At 42.5% G+C, this 27,022-nt stretch overlaps 1 protein-coding gene across 1 annotated transcript in view; it reads left to right on the plus strand.

Moving 5' to 3' along the window:
- XIRP2 (xin actin binding repeat containing 2) overlaps positions 1 to 27,022 on the plus strand; it is a 172,407-nt gene that overhangs the window by 120,897 nt on the left and 24,488 nt on the right. The gene's annotated exons all lie outside the window — the stretch shown is intronic.

Raw genomic sequence — 27,022 nt, forward strand, 5'->3', positions numbered from 1 at the left:
ACAATGTCTGTATTTATCTATGAGAGAATACATAATTGCTTTGAGAGCCATCACTGGTCCTCAAGATAAATGGTTCCCTCTGGGATTCCGCTAACCCATTTAATAGGGTTGCCAACTGCCAGGTAGTAGCAGGAGATCTCCTGCTAATTCAACTGATCTCCAGCCGATAGAGATCAGATCACCTGGAGAAAAACGGCCGCTTTGTCAATCAAACTCTATGGCATTGAAGTCCCTCCCCTCCCCAAATCCCGCCCTCTTCAGGCTCTGCCCCCAAAATCTCCCGCCGGTGGTGAAGAGGGACCTGGCAACCCTAACATTTAAAGAACTTTTAAAACAAAATTAAGAAGGAAAGGAAGGGAAGAAAGCGAACAAGCAGAGAGAAAAGTATAAACGCTATTGAACTGGGCTGGCTTCAGTAATCCCTCTCAGCATGGCAACCCTGACAGCCTTCCCCGAACACACACTGGCGAAGGAAGCTTAAAGTCAAGCAAAGGGTTAACGTGAACAGTTATGAATTCCTAGCGAGGCTTCTAGCTGTTGCTGAAACCCTGAGATTTCAGCCACGGTCCAGACCAACAGGCATTGCATTGGCTGTGCCCTTGCTCTCATACCAGAGCAAAATGTGGCAGGTGGACTGGCTGACTTCTTGGACCCCCGGGAAAATCTGGACTCTGGGGGTTTTTTTAACTCTTTGCCCTCCCCTGCTCACTTCATTGGCTGATGTTGGCAAAACGTAGAATGTTATGATGTAACCTCCTGGTTTAACTGTTACAGAGAGGTGAATGAAAACTTCTCTTTCTCACACACACACACACACATCCATAGGGTTCAGGACATATCCAGTTTCTGGTTCTAGCAAGGCTTCCATTCCAAAGGTAGCCCTGGCTAAAGCATGCTCTTGTCTTTAAATAAAAGGTAATAGGAGATACTTCTTGGATAGGCCATTTTTCTAGATATGCATGCATATTGAACATTTCGGTTTTACATGCACTGTTGTATCCTAAGGTCAAACAACAAAATAAAACAAAACCACCCACAGCTCTCATTATAGAACACCAACTCAAACTTTCATCTGATCTATAGCCTAAAATATATGAAAATGTAAGCTGCATCATTGGAGTTATAATTCATTATAAACTATCTGCTGGTGTTTTGCATATATTTTACTTGAAGCGATGCTAAGCTGTTCTCATTGGGGAAGGGTTTGCTGTTTCCTTTGTGTTAAATTTAATCAGCTTCTCTAAACAGATCAAAAATGGCACAGAAAAAGCCAGATGCTACACAAAGCTGTATAAATGTAGCTTCCAAATGTTGGTTTAGATAAGAGGTTCATGTATTTTATTACTTCATTATCATATATCATGGGGGGAAAAACCTGTTGCAGCCAAGTTAATGATTTTTTGGAATATGTGAGGGATAGTGGAATGAAACTCACTGCACTATCCATGTGCTGTTCATTTTGAAAAAATAGTAATGGCTTGATAAACAGCCACATTTACTCTAATGCTTGGTGCTCGTCTATGAAACAACGAAACGATATTAGTCGAAAACGTTGCAGCACAAAAATAAAGCTCCTGTAGACTCGGGGTGGTTAATCAAGGTCACCCGCCCACAAGTTCACTGTCAATTAGGATATTTTGCCATTAAAGTCCACCATTAACTGCATTTGGGTGACAATGTGAGCAGGTTTTATTTACATAAAAACAAAAATCTGTATCCAAAGGGAGAGGTTGTTGTTTTTCTTTGATGCATGAAAAACACATGAAGAATTAGAAGTAATACTGGAAAATGCTTTCTATAATTCTAATGCTGAGGGAATGCAATAATGGGTCTGCAAATGCTAGGGTTTGCCAGGTCCCTCTTTGCCACCAGTGGGAGGTTTTTGGGATGGAGCCTGAGAGGGGTGTGGGTTGGGGAGGGAATGCCATAGAGTCCAATTGCCAAAGTGGCCATTTTCTCCAGGAGAACCGATTTCTATCGACTGGAGATCAGTTGTAATAGCAGGAGATCTCCAGCTATTACCTGGAGGTTAAACAATAACAACGTATGCTGAATAACGTAAGTTGAGAGAACCAAGCAGCACCAAGCTCAATTGTTAATTATGACAAGACTTCAGAGTTAAACAAAAACACCAAATACTATCATGTAGACATGAGCATATATTAATCACCATATATGCTATAAAGATTACAATCCAAAATCTCCAGTAAGATACTGAAAATATACAATAACTAATAAATGTGTTACTTCAACTTTCAATACAAAAATAGTCTCAGGGTATGTTCCATCACACAGTTTCCAAAAGAATCCCTTCAAAATATAGGTATCATAGGATTGCTCCACAGTATCGGTGCAAGTTCCAAACGTAGGTAAGAAGAAATTCAAACTAAGGCAAATCCAAAGGAAACAAAATCTCCAGTAAGATACTGAAAATATACAATAACTAATAAATGTGTTACTTCAACTTTCAATAGAAAAATAGTCTGAGACTATTTTTCTATTGAAAGTTGAAGTAACACATTTATTAGTTATTGTATATTTTCAGTATCTTACTGGAGATTTTGGATTGTAATCTTTATAGCATATATGGTGATTAATTTATGCTCATGTCTACATGATAGTATTTGGTGTTTTTGTTTAACTCTGAAGTCTTGTCATAATTAACAATTGAGCTTGGTGCTGCTTGATTACCTGGAGGTTGGCAACCCTAGCAAATGCAGAATTATGATAAAGTCTTTAACTTAATCTGTGGAGAGGGATTGTGTCCCCACAGAAGTGTTATATCATATTTCAGGGAGTACAAACAGATTTCAAAGGGGTGGGAAGCCAAAAGAAGACTCATGCGTACATTCATGATTATTGTTTTTTAAAGTCTCATCATGAACTTCTTCCCAGAAGGTCTGCCTATATTTTTTAACCATTTTGGTCTGAAGGCCTGTCCCAGGCCATGGTTGATCTTTTGGTAACAAGCATGTTGGTATAAATTACAGGCAAGCAAATCTGGATTAAACACCAGAAACACTTGGGAGAACAATGCCAAGTCTGAAGTCGGAGAGCTTCCAAAAGATACACATTTAAGTATTTGGCATGAACATTTGCCTTAGACCAAATCTTTCAGATCTACAGACAGAAACTCCTGTCAGCTGGGATAATACAATGAACCCTTCTGGCAGTATTTAATGTCATGGTGTAACATTTCGTTAAAATTAGTGTTCAACATGATTCAGCAGAAAGACCAGGCATGAGTTAACAGAGTTCATCCCAACCTACTGTCAATAGAACTCTTTATCCTAGTCTTTCATAAGGTGTAGAACAAGTTTTTAATGATACTGGCTTTATCATAACGCATTTTGTGCTTTGTTAGCGGTTCCCTAATCTTGTAGACCTAGTGCCACTTTCCACATAATTACCAGTTGCTTCTCTTCTTACTTTTTGGAAAATAATCCGGCACTCAGATACATATCTGGGGAAGATGATACATAAAGTGTCTTCCCAACCACAAATTTATACCCCATTCTTAATGGCAAAATGATATTAGCTCTCTTGACATTGCCCAGGTTCAGAGCTCATGGGGTTTTTATAATAAGAACTGTAAGTAAATGGAGTGTGGGATTTAGGTTAAGGAGACCCTAGCTCAAGCAAGGCTTACAAGATTCATTTGTACCCTAGCATTCAGTTTAGTGTTGTTGTGAGGATAGAAAAGGAGTAAAAATGTACACCTCTCTGAATGTCTTGGAGGAAAAGATTACCCGAGGATGTGCTGAGCAGTCATGAAAGAACAGTGTTGCCAGGCAACATCATTTGCACCGCTACGTCGCTTCCAGGGAAAACCTGAAAGCTACGTAGGGTAACTCTAGGAATTTCCAGAAACTCTATGGTAAAACCAGAGGCAATACTGGGCCAAGTGGCATCCCTCCAGACTGTTTCAGGTCAGGAAAATGGTCTGGGGGGTGGGGGAAAGGCTGAAGCCTCTTCCCACATGTACCATAGTCCTGATCTGAATTGGGCAGTGTGCACCACAGGTCTTGAGGAAGTTACATCTGCTGCACAGGACTCAGGATGGGTACCCCAACCTGGACCCATCCTTAGTGTTGCCAGGTCCCCCCTCTCCTCCAGCAGGAGATTTTGAGAGTGAGGATCGCATGTGCACGGCCGCAAACTATGTAATCCCGTCATTTCCGGTTTAGTTCTGGAAGCACCGTAGCACATTTGAGTGGTAAATTGTCCCATCACACTGCAGCTTTCCGGAAGTAAGCCGGAAGTGATGGGATTGTGTTGCTCGCGACTGCGTGCGCACGCAATACATTGCCCACCATTCCAAGCCACCTGGCAGCCCTACCCATCCTGTATACTCCATAATGTGTGAATCAGCTGAAGGAGTACATGCAAGTAACCTCTGGATTGGGACAAGTGAATTCACTTCATATTAGTGTGTGTGTGAGTGTTCAGATGATAATATTTCTTATGCCATTATGGTGATTCCCCCCACCCTGGAAATCACAATTAAAAAAGCAAAATCATTGTCAGATTACAAAATATGTTTGCATTTAGAAAACCCTGATTGTATATTTAAGTGGTTTAAGACACACATTTAAATAGCAATTCATATTAATGCTTATCAAATATATGCACATGACAAATATGAAAAGAGCGTGATTACGTGACAAAGATGAGCTTTCTGAAATTTGAGAAATGTTGTTAAGAATGCAAAACGATTGGCAGAGGCAAGGCTACAGGCAACAGTAAAGGGAAGTGTCAAAAAAAGGACACAAGTAAAGGATTACGATGAGCACAAAAATAGCACTGGAAAGCATGGCAAGAGATCAGAATAAGTAGAAGCAAAGTTGCAACCTTTCTGTCTCTGACAAGTGCAAAGATACATAAACTCAGGTGCATCACCCTTGTTTGCAAAAATGGAGTTTGTTGCCGCATGTAGAATTACTTAACATGCTTACTTTTCAAGGGGCACTTTGAGGGGCTGTGGCTCAGCGGTAGAGCATCTGCTTGGTATACAGAAGGTCCCAGGTTCAATCTCTGGCACCCCCAGTTAAAGGATCTGTGTGATGCCCCTTCTCCACTCACACAGAGTATCTGCCACCCTCTAGACCCTCTCTTTCAGGTTCAGGGTAGGTCAGGCATCACATTTGCCACCCTTCTGGTCTCTTTCAAAATATAGAGAGAGCTTTGGCCATTTCATACCTGAGGTCTTCTCTCACACACAGAGAGAGACATCAGCAGACAGGGTAGTCGAGCCCCCTTTATTAATAAGCCCTAATCCTCCCAGAGTTATTGGGTTTGAGGGCTTAAACACTATTCCAGTCACATGCTGCCACCATTTATCCATATCCTTCCTGTTTCATTAACACTAAAAAAACGTTAATCTCTTGTTTACACTTTGACTGTCTCCTATATTTGGAGACATCAGCCAGAAAAAGAGAGAGAAACTTCTAATGCTATGGTTTTTAGCTCCATAGGTATAATACTACTGTTAACAGGGTTTATTTCTATAAAGCCAACAGCTCAGAGATGAGAGAACAGATGCCTAAAGGTCCACTATTTTTGCTTTTTGAAAACCTGTAGTACAGAAGCTGATTTCTGCTTCATGATGCATTTGAAAATCCAATTAAAAATACCATATTGAAATTGACTAATTGAAAGAAAGTCTCATTTTAGTCTCAAATTAGAATTTGAAAGCAAACTGAAGTTTTTACTGGGCCACTGCCATAGTTCATACCATAAATTCTGCTGTTAAATGAGGGTGTTTGCAATTTGATGTGAACTACCTCCATTCTAATCTCAACATTTTGAGTAATTGTCTCTATTCATTTTTCATGTATTCTAAAGAGATAATAGAAAGTCCATCTAAATTTCCCATTAAAACACAACTCAATATCCAAAACATATATCTTGAGGACATATTATAGTTATATAGTCCATGGGTTGAATCCTGATGATAATTTCCACTAATGGAAGGCACTTCCATTAACAGAATGAAACTTCCATGCCAGTGGAACCCACTGACCTTGGGTAAATTGGAGTTCTGTAGTGAGAGGGGATGGATTGGAAAAATCTCCCCCATCTGCATTGTGTGTGTGTATAGTGCCATCAAGTCACAGCCGACTTCTGGCGACCCCAGCAAGGGGCTTTCAAGGCAAGGGAGAAGCACAGGTGGTTTGCCATTGCCTTCCTCTGCAGAGTCGTCCCTGGAGGACTCCCTTCCAAGTACTGACCCTGCTCAGCTTCCAAGATATGACAAGATACCATGCTGCCTTCCCTCCCCCATCTCCATTAGCAGAAACTATATAATTAACAGTGTATCAGAGTCTAATACTATGGGCCAAGGCATTTCTTTATTACAGTGGCAGAACAGCCACGCTTACCAGCTGACATTTGTTTGGCACTCCAAGGCATCTAGGCCTTGCCTGACCCTTGTGAGAGTGAGTTTTGGGGAGGGAAGCAACCTCAGCAGGGTATAATGCCATAGACTTCACCCTCCAATGCACCCGTTTTCTCCAGGGTTACTGATCTCTGGCATCTGGAGATCAGTTGTAATTCCAGCTGATCTCCATCCCTCACCTGGAGGTTGAGAACGGCAGTTCCCCTGGGAGAAATGGCTGCATTGGAGGGTGGAGTCTATGGCATTATGAGGTCCCTTCCCTCCTCAAACCCTCCCCTCTCCAGGCTGCACCCCTCAAATCCTCAGGAATTTGCCAACCTGCAGTTGGCAACCCTGCCTCCATCTCACCCAACAGCCACCCCCCCCCCAACTTTATCTGCCCCTCTGTCTTAAGTTTTCCATCTTCTTCCCCCAGCCTGCAGCCTCAACCTTGGAAAGCTATGGTCTTTCTCCACAGTGGGGATTAAAGCAGTTTACACTAATCTTCTCTCCTTTTTATTCACACAACTCTGTGAGGTAGATTAGGCTGAAAGTATGTGACTGGTCCATAATCACTCAGTGGGCTTCCATAGCAAAATGGGGATCCAAACCTGAGTCTCCAGACCCTACTCTGAAGCTCTAAACGCTACACCACACTAACTTTCATAGGGTGGCTACTATTGAACAGTAGCAAGCAACCAGGCTGTGGCTCAGTGATACAGCATCTGCTTGGCATGCAGAAGGTCCTAGGTTCAATCCCCGGATTCTCCAGTTAAAGGGACTAGGCAGGTAGGTGATGTGAAAGACCCCTGCTTGAGACCCTAGAAAGCCACTGCCGCTCTGAGTAGACAGTACTGACTTTGATGGGCCAAGGGGGAGATCAGCTGTAATTCAGTATAAGGTAGTTTCATGTGTTCATGTGTTCAGGCCTAGCTGAGTCACGTAACTCAGGTGGTATCAAGTCACCCAGAGGTTGCTGCCAGGCCTAGTGTTGCCAACCTCCAGATGGTACCTGGAGATCCCCCAGAATTACAACTGAATTCCAGATGACAGAGATCTGACCCCCTGGATAAAATAGCTGCTTTGGAAGGTGGACTCTACGGCATTGTACTCTACTGAGGCCTCTTCCCTCTCCAAACCCTGCCCTCCTCAGACTCTACCACAAAATCTCCAGGAATTTCTCAACCTCTGGCTGGCAACCCTAGTCAGCCTGGCCTCAGTGAGTCTTCCCTTAAAGCCAAAATAGGCCTGGAAAAGGCCCTGCCCCTTGCCTTTTACTCACAGAAACTGAAGCCTGGAATCTGTACTTGCCTAGCAACAGCCACTGAGGAAATCCATTTCTTAAAGCTACAGGCACTCTCTTTTTTATCATTTTTGGATTTTTAAAACTCCCCTATGTATTTTTTTAGAACAGATTTTTCTGCACACTGGGGGCCCTTTTCAAGTTTGTAGAAATATCTTCCTTGCTCATTCACAGTTCCAATCACTGGATTTAAGTATCCAAAGATTTTCCAACTTTGCTATTAGAGTATAAAATTAGAGGAATCTTAATTTGAAGCCCTAATTCTGATTCTTGGGCCATAGACATTGCAGAGAGTCGCCCACAACATCAGGGACCAATTTCTCTATTGTGCAGCAGTTTTGTAAATTCATTAGTCTTTCAAAGGTGTCCTACTAGGCCAGAACTCATTGATATGCCGCAGAATCTTTCCATAATAAAAATGCTCTTATGTTTCGGCATCAAAGCTGGACTAATGCTCTCCCCATGGAAACTCAGAACACTGCTTATGTATCTCATTGTTAATCAATGTATACATATATTTCTTTGAGTGGTGTTATTACTTCAGTGTCCAAGGGTGAAAATGTGAAAGACACGGTAGCTCTATTCAAATGCATCCCCTCTCAATTATTGAAAAATGTGTTTAAAATATCTGTGGGTGCTTACACTGGACAAAGCGATTATTATTTTCAAAAGACTTTAAAGGGGCTTCAGATTTGGACTTCAATAAGGATTAAACTTCACGTGTTGTTTGATCTGTAAAAGCAGCCATGAAGAAAGGGAGGGCCATATGGATTGTGGCCAGAGCGGATTCCCACACATGTGCACAGTTATAGAGAGAGAAAAATGTAAAGAGTGGAATTAAAGGACTATGAAATGAAGGTAGTGCCATCTGTGATTATTTCTATGTAAAACTTAATATGATCACCAACTATTTATGTTGTGACTGATCACTATGTGCTTATCTGTGTGTTTTAAATAGGAATCTCACAGCCTCTTCTTGAAACTTGTGGTCTTTTGAAAGGTAGCCGGTTCTCATACCTGAGGTTCGTTGCTCGCTGGACCCACACTTTCCTGTTGGGAGTCTATGCACCAACAGTCTCCAAGCTCAAAGCAGGAAGTATTTGAATCCCCACCCCTTGAAATGCTGCTTCGTAATTGGCTGCAGTGAGAGAAAAGTTCCCTCCCAACCCAATTGCCCCATAAAAAAGCATTTTAAGAACATAAAAAAGGAGCAATCTGAAAAGAAGAGGGGAGAAATCTAAGCCGCGGTTTTAAAAAGCCTTTCTTCTGCTCAGAAAGAGCTCCCAGGAAGCAGAAAGTATTTGAATCCCAGCCTCTGGACATGCTGCTTTGTAATTGGCGTGAGCGAAACTAAGCTTGCGTGTCCTGTACTTTGCCTTATGCACGGAGATTTCACCCGGGCTGAAATCAGGGGAGATGGAAGAATCAGGTTAACAGAGGAATGAGAAGGTCCAGAATTTGTGAGGGCTGGCAGCGAGGTCATCTCTAATGAAGGGAAAACTCATGCATAACTCCAAGGAACAACCGAGACAGGGGCTGAATGTGTGTGAAAGTACCCATGCATAAACGACCTTCATCCCCATCTAGAATATTTGACAGATAGGCCATTTATGCATGGCTGTTTCCTCACGGTCACCCTGCCAACTACTTCTGGGCTTTGTTTTGATTATGCTTGCATTTCCCAACCTTCAGAGCTCTCCTCACTTTCTTCATGTGTTTCCGTGCATTTCGTCCACATTTTCTGGATTCATGTTTAGCCAGCATCCAGAAAATGCAGGGGAAATGTGGGAAAATGCGTGGAGAGAGTGAGCCGACTTCTGATGGATGAAAATGCCTGCATAATCAAAGCAGAGCCTTGAAATATTCGGCGGGGTGACCGTGAAGAAACAGCCATGCATAAATGGCTGTAGTGTGATGTAGTGGTTAGAGTATTGGGCTAGGAGCTGGGGAATATGGGGCAAATCCCCTTTCAGCCATGATGTTTGTTTTACATTTTTACTTTGTAGTTGGTGCATACTAGGGTTTAAGATCTTCAAAATGTAGATGTGTGTGTGTAAAGGGCGTTCAAGTCGCAGCCGATTTATGGCGACCCCTTTTGGGGTTTTCATGGCAAGAGACTAACAGAGGTGGTTTGCCAGTGCCTTCCTCGGCATAGCAACCCTGGTATTCCTTGGTGGTCTCCCATCCAAATACTAACCAGGGCTGACCCTGCTTAGCTTCTGAGATCTGACGAGATCAGGCTAGCCTGGGCCATCCAGGTCAGGGCTCAAAATGTAGATACTTGCCTGAAAATCCTTATGGAGCTCAGCCATATATCTTCTGAGTTTTTCTTGGACTTGTCCTGTGCCGTATTTCCATATGACGAAGCTTTCTCTTTGGCTAGATCTGGCATCATGAATAATACACATTGCTAGTGAAAAATAGGTGCTTGCCATAATGACTTAACATTCTTTGGCAGTAATGTACCACACTCTCCCTGGATGCAGTCACAACTGGTACTTATCCCTTGTGTATTTGATTCACTGAGAGTACACACCAGGCTAAAAATAAGTGCATATTGAAACACATGTGGTAGCTTTATCCCTCAAGGTATATGTGACACATGCGGAGAGAGTAGCCTCCAGCAAAAATCTAATTTAATCGAGTTATGCACCACCCCGCTCCTAAAACTGCATGAGTTGAGGCTTTGTGTCCAAAGAACTTCCAACACCTCTTGAGGAAATCCATATCCTCCTTTGCCATCACAGGAGATTATTCCATTTCTTTTAATCAATGTGACACTTTCGCCTTTTGAAAGGTGTGGAGCAAATATAAAAATTGAGCCTGTTGTGTTGCCCTGTTCTAAATCAGGCTTCAAATACCTAACATGAACAAGGAAATCCAGATTGGCACTTTGTCCTTTTTTGACTTAGGAATCTAGAGACCACCTTCAATGCACTATGCACCACGATGCCCAAGACAGTGATAGAAGCTTGAGAAAGAGCCGTTTTAAGCGTCGACCATAAGGCAAGCATCGTCCGTAATAGGGCACTGATGGTGGTTTTTGCATCATATTGCTTAAAAAAAAAACAATCTGCTGAAAATTACCATAAGGCTTCAGCATCTCTTAAGCAAAATTTACCTGGGTCAACCCTGCATTTTCTTTTGTTTCCCACTTATATGAATTGAAGCCATGAGACTTTATTCCTGTGCCATTTTGTGTTACCTTGCATTACATTTTCTGTTTAAAATACATGCATTTATCCTCCACATTTTTGCACAATACTTTAACATTATACATTACTTTTTTTTATTAAAATATTTGTACTTCACCTTTCCTTTGTGGCTCAATGTGGCTTATAATTCTTTTTTTAAAAAGGCCATTTATGCTTAGTAATTAGCAGCCACTCCAGGCTGACGTGCCCCTCATTTTTTTTTTTATTTCTTCACGCTGAACCGTCATTCCAGACGTCACTGCAAAGCCAGCTTCGCATACCTGCTTCGCATTTCTAAGGAGCCCCTTTAGCGTGACCTTTTCTATTTGCCGGGCCCCTGCATTGAAGCATTCACTGAAGGAAGCATGCAGAATCCCAGCCACGGCTAAGCTATGCGAATGACTATTGCTAATGGCTATGTAAACGAAGGAACGAAGGAGCAGGCAAGTGGGGGGTGGAATTTGTTGGAGTTTCTCCTCTTGCATCGGGACGGTGAATACTCATTTTAAAGGTCGGATTTAAAAAATCAGCATTGAGCGAGGAGCAGAATCAACCCTGCATAAATGGCCAATAAAACCCTATTAACAACCCCCCCAAGAAAATGCATATAGCTGAACTCCTATTAAAAGCTCTAGCAAATAAAACAGCCTTCTGGTACCTCCTAAAAACTTGCAAGGATGAAACCACCCTCAGGAAGCCCTCAGAAAAGGACCAGGCTCTAGCAGATGTCAAGTGGACAACCTTAAGTTGGGGGACAACTAGAAGGTGGCAGCCCAAAGACCCCCATTAGCTCACAGGGACATATGGGGAGAGACTATCCTTCAGATATGTGGACCCTGGGCCATAAAAGAGTTTAAAATTTAGGGGGAGAACTGGTGAACCAGATGCTGCTGACAGAAACATTGGCTACTGTGCCAATCTGCTTTTCCAACAGCAAGTCTGGGACCGTGAGCACCCCAGGCTATTAAGCAGCTGTGCAAATGCCAACTCTACTCCATCCAAGATAAATGGATCCAATCCTTGTAAAGCATCAGCCTTTCCAATCAGCATTACCTCTGTATTATCTGGATTTAAGGTCAGCTTCTTCTGCCTTAGGCGCATCATATGACATACACTGAGTGTATAAATTGCACATAAATTTTGTGTTCCTATACATTGTGTACAAATTGAATAAAAGAAACAAACAAATTATCAGTACGAGCGACAAAGCCACTGACAGTAAGGCTTAAGGGAAGGCAGCGTGGTGTAGCCTGATCTCATCAGATCTCAGAAGCTAAGCAGGGTCAGTACTTGGACGGGAGTCCTCCAAGGAAGACTCTGCAGAGGAAGGCAATTACAAGCCACCTCTGCTTAATCACTGGCCTTGAAAGCCCCTTGCTGGGTCACCATAAGTCAGCTGTGACTTGACAGCACTTTAACACAAATGCACACACAACAGGCTTAGGTCGCCCAGTGGGCTTTGTAGCAGAGTAAGGTTTTGTAACTGGGTCTCCCCGAACCAGGTCTGACACTATAATTGTTTTATTTATTTATTGTAAACATTTATTAGCCACCTTTCTTCCTTACAGAGCTCAAGACACCTTACAATAGAAACAAGGTGCATAAAACAGAGCACATAAAAATACATAAAACCAAAATTTAAAACCACAACTTAGGACTGCTTTATTCAAACGCAGGCCTAAATGAAACCATCTTCAGCTTCCTCCTAAAGATCAAAACCGAGGGAGCCAGGTGCACCTCCCTGATGAGTATGTTCCATAATCACTGAAAAGTCCTCTCTCGTGTACCCACCTCACTATCTTCTTTGAATGATGGGACAGTCAAGAGGCACTGTGCCTTTGATGGTAATTCCCAGGCAGGAACCCATGGGAGAAGGCGGTCCTTCAGATGACCTGGTCCCAAGCCATGCAGGGCTTTAAAGGTAAAAAACACCTTTTATTGGGCTCAGGAGTGGATCGATAGCCAGAATAATTGCTGTAGTCTTGGGGTCTCCTGCTCCCAATAACTGACCCCAACCAGCAGTCTAGCCACAGCATTCTGCCACAGCTGCAACTTCCAAACACTCTTCAAGGGTAGCCCCTAGCAGAGTGCTTTGCAGTAGTCTTGTCTAGTTGTAACTAAGGCTTGGATCACTGTGGCTAGATCTGACTTTCCCAGGAACAGATGCAAGAAAAAAGAAAAGCATGCGATAGGATCCCAAAGAGAAACCAGAGTCTCAACGTGGAAATCGAGAGGCCAAGCAAAAACATTTTCACAATAATCCAACATGTTGGTACAAAATAAGAGAACAAGCCAACGTATGAGCAGAATCAACATTAAAAAGCGTGAATTTTAGCTGACAACTGAAAATGACTTTGATGATGAAATCTCAGAAGAAAAAAGAAAAAAGCATCAAAAATAATACTAGGATTGTTAGCTTGAGGAAAAGGAGAAATGATAACATCAGCACTAGACAAAGAAACAGACGGAACGGGAAGAGAAGAGACTGGGGGGAAATAAGAAATTCTTTCTTTGAAATATTTAACTTCAAAAATCAAGCAGGCAGCCATGAGGGGGAAAAAAGAGCAAGAAGACCAGATGAAAGATCAACAAAAGAAGAAGATGACAGATCAGAGAATAACTGAATATCATCAGATAATAATGAATGCCAAAAGATTGAATGGAAAATATGCAAGTTGGTTGTTACGACTGAGAAGTAAAGGCCAAGAACAGAACTTTGAGGAACCCCGATCGGCTGGAAATGGGGGGGGGGGGCGGAGAGCGATAGACAAACTGGTGTCAGAAGCACAATAAATATATTTAGCAAGATAAGATGATAAAAAAAAGGCAGAATGCCAACCAGGAAAACCATGATTTCACAAGGAATAAAATGTTCCGACATAATGAAAAAAAGAGAATAGATCAAGAAGAGAACAGAATACAGACACCCAGACAAATTAATTTAAAAAGGCAGGTTGTTGTTGTTGAATGGTAAACATAGGCTTGGATTCAGCAAAGCATTTCCATTGGCAGAACCATTTCTACCCACAAAGTATGACTTGCTCACTTCCTCTCTCCCAAATGAATACAAGGAAAAGAAACAACAACAGAAGTAGAATATATTATGAAATAGAATATATGCCTCCTTCTGTATCGTCCAGCCCCACCAGTTAAGATCTTTCCCCAAGGCCTGTTTTCTGTTCCCTTGCCAATGGATGATGACTAGATCCAGGGCTTTTTCCATAGTGGCCCCTCATATTCGGAATGTCCCCTGCCTTAAGGCTCACCTGGAACCTACCTTACTGTCATTCAGGACCAAAATATTTCTTTTGATCCCAGTTTTTAACTGAGGGGTTCCATCTTTTAAAGCTGTTTTTTACGGTCTGCTTCTAGCCTGAGTACTGTTTATGAATTCCATTTTAGGCTGCTGGTTTTGCGCTGCTTTTATGCCCCTGGCTTGTTTTTATGATTTCTTAATTATTGAGGAGCTCCGTGGCGCAGAGTGGTAAGCTGCAATACTGCAGTGCAAGCTCTGCTCACGACCTGAGTTCGATCCCAACGGAAGTTGGTTTCAGGTAGCCGGCTCAAGGTTGACTCAGCCTTCCATCCTTCTGAGGTTGGTAAAATGAGTACCCAGCTTGCTGGGGGTAAAAGGAAGATGACTGGGGAAGGCACTGGCAAACCACCCCGCAAACATAGTCTGCCTAGTAAATGCTGTGATATGACGCCACCCCGTGGGTCAGTAATGATCCAGTGCTTGCACAGGGGACCTTTACCTTTATCTTTTTAAATTATTCATAATTTCTTATGTCGTTGTTATGATTTCATTGTTTTATTTATTGTTTAGTTTTACTTTGCTGGCCTCCTTAGGCAGGTCTCTGGAGAGACATTTTCTGAATAAATATTTTTAAAAAAAGTATTTTTGGATGGAAGTAGAAGAATGAAAAGGCCATCCAAAGAAATGGTATGGAAAGAAGAGAGAGAAACAAGGAGGGGAATGTTCAGAAGGGGGAGGGGAGAAAGAGAGACAGAAAAAAATAAATCTAGAGACTATTGAGTAACAGAAACAGAGAAATGAACAGTAACTGATGTATCGTGAAAAATGACTGAGTAGAAACCAGTCAAGTGTTGGGGGAACGAAGGAGTAGAAGATGTAATGAGAAAAAGGGAGATGGCAAGAAAAACAATGAGAAGGAATCAATGCTGGAAAAGGAAGATTGTTTAGCAGACTTGAGAGCAGACAAAAATGAAGCAACTGCAAACTCAGGGTGAAGAAGACTGTAGGCTTCTTGGACGTTTATTTACAGGAGTCTTGTTTCTGCCTTATTCATAAGGGTGACTTTGTACTGAAATTTACTCAATTATGGCATCACAGATGCCTTCATTTGGTAAGTGCATGGTTGAAGTCTTTTTGAGCCAGGGCAGAATACAAAACCGTTGCTGTGCACTCAATTTCTGAGCAATGTACAGAGTTCAGAGTAGTAGCAATTTTCTTCTTCTCATTCCAAACTCATATCCTATAAGTGAGTACAAGCACATTTTGAGGCAATTCAGAACAGTGCCCACAGCAATGACCTCCTCACAAAGCCCCACAGTTATGCCACCTAGGATTTTATGTTCAAGAGGAATCTTCAGCATCAGAAAGGACTTTCCTCTTTCTAGTTACAAATCTATCCATGGCAAATGGAAAGGAATTGTGGACTGAAAACAATTCAAAGGAAAATATCAGGATTCTGAAGGAGGAGAAATTACATATAAAAATTGGAGAGGGGTAGCCATGTTAATCATAGTATCGGAGGAGGAATCCTGCTGGGTCAACTCCGCCCTTGCTTCTCACCTAGAATTGCTGCTTGCACGGGCCCGGCCAACTTCCCCGAGGCTGCAGTAAGTGGGCGATCCTGAGGTAACACGGCAGGGATTCCTCCCCTGGTACGATTGCCAAAGATAGGACTTTTTGGAGGACTTTGATTCATAGGCACTTCACACACACACACACACACACACACACACACACACACACACACACACAGGATTGCCAACCTCCAGTTGGGACCTGGGAATCTCCCGGGATTACAACTGACTGTTGTAATCACTGCCCTAGGCTCTGCTACCCTGAGCTTCCCATTACACGCTGGGAAAGCCTGAAGAGAAAAGGGCTTGGTAAAACCCTCCAAGCGAAACAGAAAATGATTCCCCCCCAATTTTTTTTTTTAATGAGTAGATTAGCGATCAAATGCTGGATCAAATGCAGCATGAATGCTACTTGTTGTTTGGGGGGGGGTGCAGTTGTGCTTAATGGTGGATTGTGCTTTGGTTTGGGCATCCATTCTGAGTGCAGACTTTTCAAACTGTATATAATTGTGGATGAGAAATGTGTGTTTCCCTTTTGGATGGTGGTGCACATCAGTGCTAGAGCGCATGTGCAAAAACACATAAAAATTAGAAGGAATTGGGGGGAGAGTCCAGCGCAGTCATCCACAATGTCACAAATCACGTGACGCTCCCCACCAGAAAACATTGCTTTTAGGGAAAAGTGCAGACAGGATAAAACTGATTTTGGAAAGCAGAAAGCAACGTTGCAAAGGGAGGCGTGCGGACAAAAATCGTGGAATGCGATTTCCAAGCCTTGCAGATCGACCATGTGGAAACCCCGCGGTAAGCGATGCATGTGGGAAAGGCCAGCGTGAAGTTGAGGGGAATGGAATAGGAAAGTAAAGGAGATAATTGAGAAAAAAGGAAGAAAATTCCTAAAGAGATTGCACAATGTAAAATGCAGCAGAGACAAGTAGTGATTCAACAGTGAAAAAGAATTAATAAAACCAAGAGGTAAACAACAAAAAATGAGCCCTGTGGCACAGAGTGGTAAGCTGCAGTACTGCAGTCCAAGCTCTGCTCACGACCTGAGTTCAATCCCGACGGAAGTTGGTTTCAGGTAGCCGGCTCAAGGCTGACTCAGCCTTCCATCCTTCCAAGGTTGGTAAAATGAGTCCCCAGCTTGCTGGGGGTAAAGGGAAGATGACTGGGGAAGGCACTGGCAAAGTCTGCCTAGTCTGCCCGTAAACAAAGTGCCTAGGAAACGTCAGGATGTGACATCACCCCATGGGTCAGGAATGACCTGATGCTTACATAGGGGACCTTTACGTTTACCTTTTAAACAACAAAAATGTTTCATATCCAAAGCATAACCTGCAGAGTGAGTAGTAAAGCTGGGGGGAAGGAATCCAGAAAACTGAACCTTCCAATAATCCAACTGATCAATCTGAATATTGAAGTAATAATAAAAGCATGAGAATAATGCAGCAAGAAAGAAATCCATTGTTCATGGGACCAAGGGGACCATAAATCACAGACAGAAGAAAATGAGGACAAAACAAATGAGCAGAATAATAATACTAAAAAGCAAGAGATCATGATCTAGAGGATCAAAGAACAGTCAACATGGCAAAGGGAGGAGGAGCTCTATCCCCCTTTCCCCAAACCATGAAACAAAGTTAACGAGAGAAAGATAAAAAGCCCAAGAGAAGAGATGCTAGAATCCAATGGTAAGATCCAAGTCTCAGAGAAAAAATTAGATGGGACCATCACCTTCTTAAGAATTGAATGGCAGTTTGATAGAGTGCAAAGAAAGAAAATAGATGGACAGAAATCAAATTAGACACTCAATGAAAACTGGACACAACAGCGCCCGGATTCAACAAAACATCACTCACTGGCTTCAGCAGGTGAGATGGATTAATGGCATATGGAAAAGGACCAACCAAACAGTAAAAACAGATTCAGCCAAGGCACCCAGTCATGTTGTTGACAAAAACCATCAATGTACAATAGAATGATTCTCCCACTTTAGTGTTGCTTAGGACCAGTAGAAGAGGGGAAACAGCTGATGGCTAAGGACTCTCTGCTGCAGTCGCAGAGCAACCTGCCCTATAGAGGGCTTCAGAAAGGGGGTGGGACTGATCCTGAAATGCCAAGTGACTTGGAAACAGCAGTTGGCAAACATTACTGTCAATTTATCTCCTCCGCACAAATAATTTTAAAACAATTTTTTAAAGCCACTAATTCAAGCACCAATTTAAAAAAAAAACAAAGAGAATATAAGCTGTTATCTTCAATCATTAGCTCAATATGTACTTCTGCTCCTGAAATATAATAATTTACATGCAAATTAAATCATATTAACCTGGACGCACCTGGACACGAAAGACCATCCCGAATCAGTGCATCTTTACTCTTTGTTCAATAGAGCAGATGTCCAAGTTAATATGCACAGGATTACAGCCCTAACAGTTGGTTCCTTAGGTGCACATAATGCTGTGTGCACAGTTGCCTTTGATGGAAGTTATACCCATAAACTGCCCAATTCTGTACATGCTGACTGTGGGCGAAAACACATGGTCGCTTTAGCCTTCTTTATTCCCTGTTTCAGCCAGGATTCAGCCAGGATTAAACGCCTGTCAGTGAAACACATGCGTTCAATCCTGGCTGAAACAAGGAATAAAGGAGGCTAAAGTGACCATGTGTTTTCGCCCATTGTGTTCAGTGGGGCAAACTCCCACATTAGTATCCATAGGATTACAGCTCTTAGAGATCAGGGTTTACACATACTATGCATGTCATTCCAATTGCTGGACAGTGCACGAATAATACAGGTTCCTGTTCCTGGCCTGCATACATGATTGGCAGTGTGAGCTTTGATAGTGCCGATCATATCTTTAGAGAATAGGCTTGCCAACCTCCAGGTACTAGCTGGAGATCTCCTGCTACTACAACTGATCTTCAGCTGACGGAGATCAGTTCACCTGGAGAAAATGGCTGCTTTGGCAATTAGACTCTACGGCATTGAAGTCCCTCCCCTCCCCAAACCCCACTCTCCTCAGGCTCTGCCCCCAAATCTCCAGGTATTTCCCAGCCCGGAGCTGGCAACCCTATTGAGAAGGTGGGTGGCCAAATCCCAAATTAGCAGTGATAGTCCCCGCTGCTTGTGCGTGCATTCAACTGACTATGGCATACCGGGGTCACCAAGTCCTGTATCTTTCCATGAAGAAAACAAACAAACAAAGCAGAACTGTGCCGTTATTTTGCTTGAAATGGGAAAGAGCTTCTTCTGTTCTTGAAAAAAACAGTCTCGGATACAACCCCTAAATTGATTCTGAAGCGTAAGCAGACCAATCAGTCAATACCGTATAAACCTAGCTGTCAAACACAAACACTGTCAGACAAAAGAGCATCCATCCCTCTTCACGGAAAGGGATAAAGGTAATACAAGCTGGATTCTTATAGACTAAAGCCATAACAAAGAGCATCAACCGATATGAAGTTTGGCTCATCATAAAGGCCCAAGAAAGCCTGAGAAAATGGATTACTGCTAGTAAAACCAGGGAAGTGCACCTGGGTCACTGCTGAAGAATATGATCATCACTCTCTTCAGAGATTGCGAGCCGCACATCTCTCTGAAGAATGTGATTACAAGTATTGGTCACTAACGTGCAAAGATCATCCATTCTATTTAAGCTTTTGCTTGCAAAGGATTGGCAGGTTTTTACCAGGGCTGTACAAAGGCAAACTAAGATGGATGGATGGATAGATGGACGGACAGACACGGAGGCTGAGCAAAGGATACTGTCCTCAAGCTAAACAACATTGATGACAAATGTGGTTCGTAAATGAGTTGGTGATTAGCCGTGCTTTTCAGTCTAATAGCTCGTATGTTTTTACACAGAACTATTTAAGCGTGGCTGTCTTTACAGAAAACAGTATCAAGGAAATCCAGCTGCACATTTAAGACTAGCTGATAGTTTTATATACAGAGCATGAGCTCCCATAGGCTATATATTTAACTATTTATATCCCATCTTTTGAACCAGGGGGATACAACAACCCTACAACCAGGCAACATAAGCAGATCAAGTAAACTCCTACATAAACTAAATGTTTTCATCTGATACCAAAACCTCAGGGGGCTAGGTGCCCTGTGTCTTTTGGGGTCTTCTACTGAGCTCCTGCACCTCAGCTCTGAAAATGGGGAATACACAGAGCATGGCTGCAATAGAAGATCTTAATTAACGGGAGCAAGTAGTCCTTAACTACCCTCGTCCCAGACAATTTAGGGCCTCAAAGATAATAACTATAATTTTGAATTATGCTTAGATGCAGATGGTTAATGACAGCAGTACTTTTATTATCTTCCTGATAAACTTGTCAGCAATTTTGAAGGAATGTTTGTGCTTGATGAGGCTTATTTCTGATTAAGTATGCGGGTGACTGGGTTGCAAATCCAATAAAATAGGTGAACTATCTTTCTCAATTTGATCACACACACGAATATGCCTTATACTGAATCAGACCATAATTCCACAAAGGTCAATATTGCCTACTCCGACTGGCAGCAGCTCTCCATGGTCTCAGGCAGAGATATTTCACATTACCTAGTCCCTGGTCATTTTAACTGGAGATGCCAGGAATTGAACCTGGGACCTTCTGCATGCAAAGCATGCAGTCTTCCACTGAGCCACACCCTCTCCCCTCCTTGGAATTGACTGAGCCTTTTGGGAGAAGGGAGGGGAAAGAATCCTCTGCAAAAAGTCCCGACCCCCCAAAGAAATTCTGCAAAGCTTGGGAGCTCCTCCATTATTGTCAACCTTGTCATATGTGAGTTTCCCTGAACAGTCCTATAAATGGTGTTACTGCACCTTTAAGCATACCTCCTGTTTTTCTGCCCTGGCCTCAGAATGCTAGCTTTGGTGGCTGTAGTTAGCAGTGTGCTGTAGGCCTAGGATTCCCAACACTTCCTAGGCAAATACTAGCACGTTTGGGGGGTGGGTAAAGACCATAGAGTGTAGGACTCCCAGGTCTCTGCTATAGTGCTGGGCGGCAGGTGAAAAATGGGTGCAATTTGGTGCCATGGCAACACACATTGTCTGGTGCTGAACCACAAGTGACATCATCATGTCAAGGCGACTCTCTGAGGGTTTTGGCTGAATCCTAGAGCATCACCTCAGTGCAATGGCATCACTTCCAGTTTTAACGCTGGAATTAACAATGTACCCTAACAAATTGCTTGTCACTTCCTCCCCCAAACTCTCCTGCTGGGGGTGCCAGCTAGGGTTAACAACTCTACTACAGAAGACTTTCTCTACCTTTTAAGGAGAATCAAACTGGTTTACAATCTCCTTCCCTTCCCCTCCCCACAACAGACACCTTGTGAGGTAGGTGGGGCTGAGAGAGTTCAGAGAGAACTGTGACTAGCCCAAGGTCACCCAGCAGGATTCATGTGTAGGAGTGGGGAAACCAACCCGGTTCAACAGATTAGCATCCGCTGCTCATGTGGAGGAGTGGGGAATCAAACTCGGTTCTCCAGATTAGAGTCCACCACTCCTAACCACTCCACCATGCTAGCTAGGAGTAATTCCTGGAGTGTTGCTTTGGAATACCTTTTTGCTCCCACTTCTCAGTTTCTCAAGGATGGGAAACTAGAACTGGGAGTGGGCAATTGGTAAGCCTAGCTAAGCCTAGTTGACTGTAAGCAGTTTTACTGGTAACTTAATCTTTTGGTGTCAAATAAAGTCAATTGACACGTCATGTTATATGTATGGGTGTAGCCAAGTACTTAATACCTTCTTCCCATTATTCCCACATGTAGCTGGTCTTAAATCACAAGTGAGAGTGAGAAAAAGAGAAACAACAGCCAAGAGGCCTACCTTATGTTTCCGAGTCTCTGGTACAAAGCTTTTGAGCATGCCCACATATGCATTCTCAACATATTTTTATAGAGGCACCTAATTGGCCACTGTGTGAACAGACTGCTGGACTTTCTTGTGTTCTTATGTAAAACATTTATATCATGCCTTTCCTCTTGGCTCAAGGTGGCATGCAATAATAGTTAAAACATCCCCAGCTAAAACCAAAGATAAAATAACAAGCCAAAAATCCCCCCTCTCCCCACCTTAAAAGATGCCTGCTATTCAAACCCCCACAAAAGCCCTGGCAAACAGGTAGACCTTGCAGCTAATGAGCCAGGAGGAATTCAAATTACCCTGCAGTGCCCAGAATTTATAACGTTAAGTGTACATGAGACCTTTGTTCAAAACATGGAAAGTTTTATGCAAGAGATTGTATTTAGGTAGCGTTGCTTGGGGGCTCTAAAACTGATGGGTTACTTATGAACACGTCCGAGTGATACAGCTGTAGTAAAGTTCCTTTCATTAAGGAATCAAATTGGCTAAACTTTCCCCTAGGTTAGTCTCCTAATATGCAGATTTATATCTGGATACCCTTTTTCTCATAAAGGAGATTCTTATTTATTTGATCTAATGAAATTACTTGGGCTAGTGGGCCTTAAATTTTCAGTGTTTTACAGATATAGCAGTTTGCTGCATACAAAACACTTGGCTTAACAATAGCAACAGAGAAAGCACATTAAAGTAGTAACCATCTGTGGGCTATCCATTATTTATTCTCTGTGCATAAGATAAGGCATATTGTAAAAAAGAGAGATTTTTTATTAGGGATAGGCAAATGTTTTGGCCTAAGTGCCAAACACTAGCAATGTCAATGTGTAAGGACATTGGTGTTCCAGAAAACAAAGTGTAGGTTAGGGAGGAATGAGGGTTTTACTTAATAAGAATATTAAGAGCAAGCTGATCCCTAGTAATAGAAGAAGAAGAAGAAGAAGAAGAAGTTTTTTTATATACCACGATTTTCTCTACTTTTAAGGAGTCTCAAACTGGCTTACAATTACCTTGCTTTCTCTCTCCACAACAGACACCATGTGAGGTAGGTGAGGCTGAGAGAGTATTGAGAGAACTGTGACTAGCCTAGGGTTGTCAGGTGGATACTTTCAGCAGGCAATTGCTGGCCAAATCTACCCAACTGCTTTGGAGGGGCAATCGTGTGTATGCACAGCTGCGCTCACACAATGACATCACTTCCAAGTTTATCCCCAGAAACGCCGCATCGCTGTGGCTGCTTTAACCCTCAAACCCCCAAAATTTGAGTGCCAAAGCAGCTGTGGTGATGCGGCACTTCTGGAAGTAAACCCAGAAGTGACATCATCGCATGCGTGAGGCTGCGTGCACATGCAGCCACCCCCAACCCCGTCCCTTAAAACCTCCTGGAGATTGCAAGGGGGGACATGGCAACCAGCTCTGTGCACCTAGCGAACTGATCTGGTATGCCCCAGTACACATTGCCTATCTCATGCTTGTAGAATCCTCAAAACACTCACAGTTAGTTCCCTTCACTTTATAGCAAGCTATGCAAATAGTCCACTGCAGACAAAAAAACTAACAGTGGCCAGATTTAACCTTTGTTAGCTATAATTGTGCATTAAACTGTCTAAATGATGGAACCATAATTAAGAAAAGCAATTTAAGGATGATAGAACTCCCACATGGAGTTTGAGGTGACAATTTACGATGCTGTCCCAGACTCCTTGACCAAGCACTTTCCAATTCCCTTCAACTGTTTTCTACTGCAGAGAATTCTGTATGTAAAAAATCAATCTTCAGCACTTGTTAACATCCATTCTTACCTGTGGGACATGCATTGATTTTTCTGCATTTGCTTTCTTCGGCACACTATTTTTATGTGAAACTTACTCTGCAACAGCATCTCCACAACAATTACTTTTATGAAAAAGACATGTATAAATAATTCCATCCATTCTTCCAGCTGCTGCTACCCCCATTGGCTACACTTGCGACTTCTTCCACATAAGGTAAAGGTCCCCTGTGCAAGCACCAGGTCATTCCTGACACATGGGGTGACGTCACATCCCGACGTTTCCTAGGCAGACTTTTGTTTACGGCGTGGTTTGCCAGTGCCTTCCCCAGTCATCTCCCCTTTACCCCCAGCAAGCTGCGTACTCATTTCACCGACCTCAGAAGGATGGAAGGCTGAGTCGACCTTGAGCCGGCTACCTGAAACCGACTTCCGTTGGGATCGACCTCAGGTCATGAGCATAGCTTTTGACTGCAGTACTGCAGCTTGCCACTCTGCGCCACAGGGCTCTTTTCTTCCACATACCTGACTACATAAAGCTGTCTTATACTGAGTCAGCATTGGTCTATTAATATTGCTATTGTTTGCTCTGACTGGCAGCAGCTCTTCAGGTCTCATGGGAAGGTATTTCATATCACCTACTATCTGATCCTTTTAACTGGAAATACTGGGTATTGAACCTAGGACATTCTGCATTCTGGCTCAGTGGTAGAGCATCTGCTTGGCATACAGAAGGTCCCAGGTTCAATCCCTGGCATCTCCTGTTAAAGGGGCTAGGCAAGTAGATGATGTGAAAGACCTCTGCCTGACCCTGGAGAGCCGCTGCCGGTCTCAGTAGACAATACTGACTTTGATGGACGATGGTCTCCTTGAATCATGAATCATATAAAATCTCACAAATCAGCTAACACCTCTGAAGACGGAGCAGCCTACACCCTCCATCTGCCATCTTCCAGAAGTCAGACCTTGATGGTCTGATTCAGTATAAGGCAGCTTCGTGTGTTCATGTGTTCATGTGTCTACTGCTGGCTCTTCCCCTTTATCCATCCTAGTTGCTGTTTCGTTCTGTTACTACTACTACAAGGTAACCAAAGAGGAAGGGGGTGGGGGAAAGCCTAATAACAGGATAAATTCTAATGGGTTACAATATGTTAAATTATCAAAGCTTTAATGCATTACAAATAATAAATAAAAATTCCTTTGAAACCAAATGCTTTTCGGCTGCAGTGGTACAAATTAATTAAAATACACACCATAAAGTAAAATTATTCAAAATGCAAAATGCAACATATTTAACCTAATCTTTAAAACCTTGGGTAGTGGAGAGAGAGAGAGAGAGAGAAAATAAGGGGGAAGGGAAAAACGGATAATTTGGGTTAATTACTGTATGAGTCACTTATAAAATTTAAAAGTATAATTTCCAGAATTGTTAATCTATATTACTCACACACATAAGAAGTAGGACCAGGTCATTAACTGGATAAGTCTTGCTTCTATTGGAATAAATTAAAACCATTAAAAAACTTTTTTTTCAGATTATCGCTGTTCATGGTTCAAATAGCTAAGACATAATGATAAAAAATATTAATTGAAAACTTATAAACAGACATATTAAGAGGGAACCTTTTTAGGAAAAAAAAATTTACCTTTGTAAGCCAGGTTAGAATGAAGCATAGTTCTATGGTGTGTATATTCAGGAAGCAAAATATGTCAAGTAATCCCCATTCCTGTCACATATTAGGCAGTGGGAGGATGGAAGTTGATGCAATATGTGAAAAGTGGTTGTTATACCTATAGAAAAGTTGCATCATCCCACATAGTAGCAAACCAAGAGTGCCAACGTAATGTGCAGTTGACACTCTTGGCTTGCCATTATGAGGGATGTTACAACTTCTCTATAGGTGTGACAGTCATCTTTCATGTCAAGTCTGCTAATATAATTGTGGTATTTTAGATTTGGGAAATATTGCAGTCTCTTACCGAAGAACATTCTCAAAGTCTTACGACTACTATTATCCATTTAAAGTGATGTCCTCTGATCTCCACATAGGGAAATACAGTGCAACCCTAAGTAGTTAGAGGCCAGCGGGGTGTAGTGGTTAACAGTTTTGGACTAGTATCTGTCCAGGTTCGAATCCCCACTCATGCCATGGAAGCTCCCTGGGTGGCCTTGGGCCAGTCATGCTCTCTTCGCCTAAACCTCCCTCACAGAGTTGTTGTGAGTATAAAATGAAGGAGAGGAGAATGGTGTATACCGCTTTGGGTCCCCACTGGGTAGAAAGACAGGGTATAAATGAATTAAATAAATAAATAAAATTGTTACACCCTTGGTGTAGCTCTGCCTAGGATCACAATGGTCATTTATACATTGGTACTTTCATTCAGGTTTGCCCCCAGTCTGTCTCAGTTGTTTCTTGGAGTTATGCATGAGTTTTCCGTCCATTAGAGATGACCTCACTGCCAGTCCTCACAAATCCTGGGACTTCCCATTCCTTTGATAACCTGATTCTTCCCTCTCTCCTGAGCTCAGCCTGGGTGTAATCCCCCTGCATAAGGCAAAGCATTGGACACACAAGCTTGGTTTATCTCACAGCCAATTACAAAGCAGTGTGTAAAGAGGTGGGGATTCAAATGCTTCCTGCTTCCTTGGAGGTCTTTCTGAGCAGAAGAAAGGCTTTTTAAAACAGAGGCTTGGATTTCTCCCACCCTCTTTCAGATTGCTCTGGGGGTTTTTTTCTTTCTGTTCTTAAAATGCTTTTTTATGCAGCAATTGGGTTTAGGGGGTATTTTTCTCTCACACCAAGCTCTACAACATAAGCAGGTTTAAAGGGGCGGGGACTTGATTTGAGTTTGGAGACTGCTAGGGCATATATTCCTAACAGGAAAGTGTGGGTCCAGCGAGCAACGAATCTCAGGTAAAACCGCCATGCATAAACGACCAACATTAAGCATCTGTATGATGACATCAAGGGGGCTTTAAATCTGACTAGATTATGCCATGATGATTTCAGGTTTATGTGCTGACAACATGGCCTCAGCAACTGATCTTGCATCTCACCATCATGCTGTTTGCTGAAGGTCATCACAAGCCTAGCTTATCACCTGCTGGCATTACTGTGCAGTTCTGCGTATTCCTCTTCCCCTCCAGTTGCCTGTAAGGAAAATGGACCTGGCAGTACCTCTTCTCCCAGAGGTTGCCACCCATCTGGGACTTCCAGACTCTGCTCATGTTACTTAAAGCCAATCATCTTCAACTCTGGAAAGTTTACATTTCTCCTATATATTCTGTCCGGATGCTTGCGAATAGACAGGAGTGGGATGATTTAATCAGCAGAGCCTCCATTAAAACCCAGGTCAATTCTTGCATTCTGCTTCTTTTAATAATATGTATCTTATTCAACTCAAGACAACTCAAGAAGGTATTTCAGAAACTAATCGATTCTCTGTTTTGGAGAATGATACGGTTTGCTTGCCAGGTGATAATACAGGAGAGGAATTTCTTTTTACCAATCCAAGTCGCAAGAACCAGCAACAATTTAACTAGAGAGCTTCATTTATTTCGGGGAGCACTTTGGAAACTCGCTCAGCTTTACAGATTTTATCTAAGGAAGCTGTCCTAATCTCAGAGACAATACAGATTTTATTAGGAAGTTTTAATAAATTGGAAACAAA

Source organism: Euleptes europaea, chromosome 15 (assembly GCF_029931775.1).
Source record: "Euleptes europaea isolate rEulEur1 chromosome 15, rEulEur1.hap1, whole genome shotgun sequence".
Classification (NCBI taxonomy): domain Eukaryota; kingdom Metazoa; phylum Chordata; class Lepidosauria; order Squamata; family Sphaerodactylidae; genus Euleptes; species Euleptes europaea.